The sequence below is a fragment of the Nyctereutes procyonoides genome, unplaced genomic scaffold (genome assembly GCF_905146905.1).
Source record: "Nyctereutes procyonoides isolate TBG_1078 unplaced genomic scaffold, NYPRO_anot_genome, whole genome shotgun sequence".
Classification (NCBI taxonomy): domain Eukaryota; kingdom Metazoa; phylum Chordata; class Mammalia; order Carnivora; family Canidae; genus Nyctereutes; species Nyctereutes procyonoides.
The window spans coordinates 23214672-23221062 of NW_026575121.1; the positions used below are offsets into that span (position 1 = coordinate 23214672).

The 6391-nt window shown below is 32.7% G+C and overlaps 1 pseudogene; it reads left to right on the forward strand.

Annotated features, from left to right (window-relative positions):
- The first annotated feature begins 266 nt into the window (after window positions 1–266).
- Window positions 267–1296, forward strand: LOC129516449 (tRNA selenocysteine 1-associated protein 1-like; annotated as a pseudogene).
- Window positions 1297–6391: the final 5095 nt, after the last annotated feature.

The following is a 6391-nucleotide window of genomic DNA, read 5'->3' on the forward strand; positions in this document are numbered from 1 at the left end:
TAAAAACAAAAAAACAAATCAGTGACACCAGATGACATTAACTAATACATAGAAAACCAAGGAGTCCACAAAAGGAACCGTTTGAACTAATAAACCTATTCAGTAAAGTCAAAGTATAGAAAATCACAATATAGAAATAATTTGCTTCTATACTAATAATAAATTATCTAACAGAATAAATTAAGAAAAGAATCCCATTTCTTGCCTTGTAGTCTGGAGCCCATGCAGGCCTTCACACCCTACAAAATCCAAGTCAGGCTTCAGGCATGGTGACCAGCCTGTGTATGAATGAACTGTTGCCCTATATGAATAAGAATTTCATCTTCAGAGCCTCTGCCACCACGGAAGACATGGTGATGAGTGTCAAAATTATCCAAAATCGCCTCATGGAATCTCAGCTGGATACCATTTTGTAGAATCTGAGGATTTGGCCGTAGCTAAGATGTGTTTGCATAAAATGAGAAACCCCTTCCAGGACCCACACCTTTACTTAGCTTATAGCTGTACCAAGCTGTTGCATCTGGGCTCATAGAACAATGGAGCTCAGTGCCCTTAGTGGTCATCTGTGCAACCCCTCATTTTATACAGGAGAAAAAAAGTATGGCTGAGAAAAAAGAAGATGTTTTGGCCAAGACAGAATATATAAACTGAACTATGCCACTTACATGAAGCAACCAGATAACAGCCCTGAGTATTCCCTCTTTGTGGGGTATCTGACCCTAAATGTGGAAGATGGCATGCTGTATGAATTCTTCATTAAAGTCTATCCCTCATACTGGGAGGCAAGGTGATTTTGAACCAAACAGGCGTGTTTAAGGACTATGGTTTTATGAAAATCACAGATGAACTGGAATAGAAGTGAGCCTTGACTGACTGCCAGTGCTCCACTGGGGCCTACAGCAGTGCAGCTGAGCATGTCAATCCTCCAAGTGAGCCATAGTGATGTCAGTGGATTGTAGTCAGATGCACAGTTACAGCTATGACCGCTATTACCAGCAGTACCAGAATGATTATGCCCAGTGGTGCTATGACCAGAACACAGGCAGCTATAGGTACAGCTGTCCCCAGTATAGTTATACTGAAGCACTATAGACATATGAAGAATTTGGAGAGGACATATTAGAGGACCCCATGCCACAGATGAATGTGACTGAGGCCAACAAGCAGTTCATGGAGCAGAGTAAGGACCAGTAGGGTGCTCAAATGGACTGTTACTGGCAGTCCCTGGACTCAGTGTCTTTGGACATCCCTACCAGAATAGCCAGGACAAAGAACAAGCCAGAAAGGACTGTGTGAGGGAGATAAAAGACTCCTTTTTAACAATAATGACAACAAAAATATATTGGAAGAACTTTTAAGTTTTTGAAAATGTTTTGTAAGATTTTAGTAACTGACAATTCTAAGATTATGACTATTCCTGCAACACTACTTCCTTCATTTGACAGAGAGACACTTGAGTTTGAAAACCAAGGAACCAACTCTTAATGGTTGAACAAGTTTCCAAAAAAAAAAAAAAAAAAAGAAATGAAGGAAAGAAAGAAAAAAAATGAAAAAAAAAATGAAAGCAATCCTGTTTGTGATAGCATCAATAAATAAATAAATAAATAAAATGCTTAGGAATAAACAACCATGGATGCAAAAGTCATGTACACTGAAAACTGCAAAACATTGCTGAAAAGAATTTTTAAAAGATACAGGTAAATGGAAAGGTATCTTGTGTTCATGAGTTGGAAGACTTACTGTTGTTAAAATATTCACAGAACCCAAAACACTGTACAGATTCAGTGCAGTCTTTATCATGATTACTATGGCATTTTTCACAAAATGAAAAGAATAATCCTAAAATTAATATGGAACTAAAAAGGACCTCAAAGAACCAAAACAAAGAAGAACAAAGCTAGAGGACACACACTTCCTGTTTTTAAAACATATGACAAAGCTACAGTAATTAAAACATATACGGGACAAAAACAGACATGTAGACCAGTGGAACGAAATAGAGCACTCAGAAATAAATCCACACGTATATGCTCTTCTACTGATTTTTTTTTTGGCAAGATTGCCACATTTTGGAGCACACAGTGGGTAAAAGATAGCCTCTTCATTAATGATTCTGGGAAAACTGGATATACACAGGCCAAAGAATGAAATTGGACCTTCATCCTACTATACACAGTTGTCAAGTCAAAATAAATACTTTAATAAGACAAGCTTTATGACATTGGTCTTGGCACTGATTTCTTGGACATGACATCAGAAGCACAGGCAACAAAAGCATAAATAGACAAGTCAATGTATCAAACAAAAGACTTCTGCATAGCAAAGGAAAAATCAACAGAATGAAAGAGTGGAATAGAAAAATCAACAGGATGAAACGGGAGAAAATATTTTCAAGCCATATCTGTGATAAAAGAGAAGTTAATACTCAGTATATATAGAACTCATGTAATTCAATAGCAAAGTAAATGAATGACCCAATTAAAAACAGTCAAATGCCTTCAATAAAGACAGTTGTCCAGAAAAAACACATACAAATGGCTAACAAGTATATGAAAAGATGGTCAACTTCACTAGTCATCAGAGAAATGCAAATCAAAAATCATTTAGATAGCACCTTTACCTGTTGAGATTGCCATTATTAAACAATCAAAAGACAACAAGTGTTGTCAACCATGTGGAAAAATTAGAACCCTTGTACATTGTTAATGGGAATGCAAACTGGTAAAGCCATTGTGGAAAATAGTCCGGGGGGATCCTCAAAATATTAGTAATAGAACTATGTGATCTAGCAATCCTACTTCTGGGTATTTATCCAAAGGAACTGAAGTCATGTCTTGAAGAGGTGTTGGCTCTCCCATGTTCATTGCATCATTATCCACAATAGCCAAGAAATAGAAACAACCCAGATTTCTATTGACAGATGATTAGAAAAAGAAAATGTGGAATACATATAATGGAATATGATCCAGCATAAAAAAATCCTATTATGTGCCATAACATGGATGAACTTTGAGGACATTTTTAAGTGAATAAGCCAGTTACAGAAGGGTAAATATGCATAATTCCACTTACATCAGTTATCTAAGATAGCCAAAATCATTGAAGCAGAAAGTAGAATGTTGGTTACCAGTAGCTGGGGGGAGGATAAATGGGAGTTGCTTTTCAATGAGTATGAAATTTCAGTCATAAAAGAATAAAAGTTCTAGAACTTACTGTATAATATTATGCTTATCATTAGCAATACTGTACACTTAAATTTTTATTAAGAGGGTAGATTTCTTGTTATGTGTTGCTTATCACAATAGTTGTCTGAAATGTAGTGGTAGCTAGATGGAAGAAGGGAGTTGATACAGTAGGCCATACTAACATGGGGTAGTTAGGGTTATAGTAGGAAATGGAAAAAGACCTGATTTAGGATACTAATAGATTTCACCTCTTTTCCTAGTCAATTATTCATGTATATGAATATAAATTCTGGTAGTTTTTTTTTTCCATGTGATTATATCCCTTATATTCCTCAGTGGGGTTTTGGATAGAAAGTAACATCTTGAAATGAAACAATGTTTTATAGACAATGTTTAAATACATAGTATTTCCCAAATAAACAAGTTTTGAAAATACATTTACAGTTTATATGCCAAAGTGTGGATTTTTCAGTATCCAGAATGGCAGGCATCAGTTGATACTCAAATATATTTGGATTCAATTTCCCTTGATTACTACTATTCAAAGTTGTTTTTCTATGGCATGCATACTCATGGCATGTATCTTTTTTCCTTTTTTTATGGCATGTATCTTGTAAAAGTAAATTTAATTTAATTTGATTCACATTAATTTAATTCAGTTTAACTCACAGGCATTATTAAGGTTTCAGTTACTTTAAAGCTATAATTTTGGCTTAGTCTGCAATCTATAGAATATGCAAGCCTGAATGTACAGTGTGCTACCAAGGTTATAAAAAAAATCAAATAAACATTGTAAGAAGCCTCAGAGATTTGCCCTTTCAGACTAAAGGTTAGATTTAGAAATGTACTATTAATAAAAAAGGAAAAAGGAAACAATTCTACATAATTGTCTAATGGATTAAAATGATTTTTAAAATGACTGAAACATAATCTAATAAGATTTAGTCACAAAAACTTTGTCCTTTAAGATTTATAAATACTATATTATTCTGTAGAATTTATAAAAGTCATTGATTAAAAGCTCTTAAATTATATGTTCTTACCCAATAGCAATTTATATGTCTCTTTCTCTTTAAAATTCATGGAAGAGAAAATGGTATATGATTATTTGGGGTTTATTTTAGGACATAAAAATCCTTTCTTATTTAAAAGGGTATTCAAATAACCAAATAAAGTCATACTGCTTACAAGAAAGTCATAGTGCTTACATAAATATATATCAATCTATTTATTAATATGCTTATATAATGATAAATTATGCAAAATTTTATTTATGAAAATATTTCTTAAAAGACAGAGGCTGAGTATAGAAAAATATGCTTCATAACTGTTGATTTCCATATCTGTGATTTAAGCACTCTCTTATGTGATATATTTCACAGTATTAAATATTTAAAAAGAAAAAGAATAAATAATACAAGAACACAGAAACATTGTAGAAGTCTCTTCTGCTCTCCATCTATTGTTAGAAATATGACATTCAGCCAAAGGCATTGTACTTAGAATGAATTCAGTCTTAACAGTGGACTAGAAGTATTCAATATTCCTTAGTCATATGCAGATTTTATTTGTATATCTTGACATTATATAGCTTAGCTTTTAAAGTAACCTTTGTTCTTCACTTTTTTTCTGATATTCTTTGCACCTCTAATAGGAGCTAAAATTCTTCTTGCTGTGTTTAAATTAGGAAATTTGTAATATCCAAAAGTAAAGTTTGTCATGTCTTCAAGAAATATTAAAGTTTTTTGATAATAAAGATGAAGGCATCCAAAAACCAAGCATTAAAGTAACAAATATCTTTGCCTGATCTTTGATATGTATAAGGAGATGATGGATCAGTGGGAATTTTAGCCTAGATTATAATGTATATAATCTTTAAATGAATTTGGGGTGTTACATTAATCCCTTCTGTTTTAGCCCTTATCTTCAAGTTTCTGCTAAACAGTTAGGTTAGCAAGTGATAACGCAGATCTCAATTTCTTGGAGGAGGTGAATAAGTATTGTAAATATAAGATAACATACTAATAAACATTCATATTATATTACATAAGTATTAAGGATATGAATCTATATTGTCAAAAATATATAGATATGTCAAATGTGTACAATTCCAAGTCAAACTTGAACCTATGTTTGCTTTTATTAGGGACTGATTTTCTAATTTTCTGTTTGAGATGTGAAACATAAATAGATTTATTCACACAGTAAGTAGAGTTGTTTGACAGTAGATAATCACTTCTGGAAAATCAGATAATGCTCTGTATCACTTATTTATTAAATACTACATATATTAGTTTCAAAATGATGTCCTTAAAGGAATTTGGGGGCAAAATGGTAAGGCTTAAAATAATATTTAAGGGAAAAAATAGAAATTGTTTAAAAAATAATAAAACAATAATTCTGTATTTTTAGAAAAGCTCTACACATTTTCTAGCATATCTAATTCCAATAATTTTGGAAAATATATTTTCTTTAATGACATATAAAGTATTATCAATAGTGGCAGCTATACCATAGGAAATTTGGTGCAATAGGTAGTATGAATTTAGTAATATCATATGGAAATAGGCCTGGGTTAATTTAGGTGGTGTGGAATTTTTAGTGTCTTCAAAATGCTGACAAAAGCAAACAGCTTGTCTTTGACCTTCTTTACTCATGCAACACAATTAATTGCATTTCTGCATGATGGACTATTTATCTAAACATGAATTTGCCTTATAGTTCATTTGACTTTGAAAATTTTTTTGACACTTGTGTACTGAAAATGTAGTGTCACACTGATACTTCATTATCAGTTTCAGGGACATAATTAGAACCACAATGGACGAGATTGAAAGCTTTGAATACTTTATAGAATGCGATCATTTGCATCAACATATTTGAGACCGTCTTGCTTTTGGCTCTTTACATTATCACATTATTATAGTATATGCACGTTTGTGTGTGTGTGTGAGAGAGAGAGAGACAGAAAGAAACATAGATTGAGAGACAGAAAGAGATATCTGGAGAGAGGGAGCCAGAAAGAGACTTTATGGGGGAAAAAAGAAAGAATTAGACTTTCAAGTTAGATTTAAATTTTTGGTGAGTGCTTGCTTGAAAAGTGTCATAACATTTTCCAATTTCAATTGCTTTGTTTATACGGATGTGATACCTGATAGAAAATAGACCATATATTTGAAGTTAAAACTCATAAATCACTGAAGGGG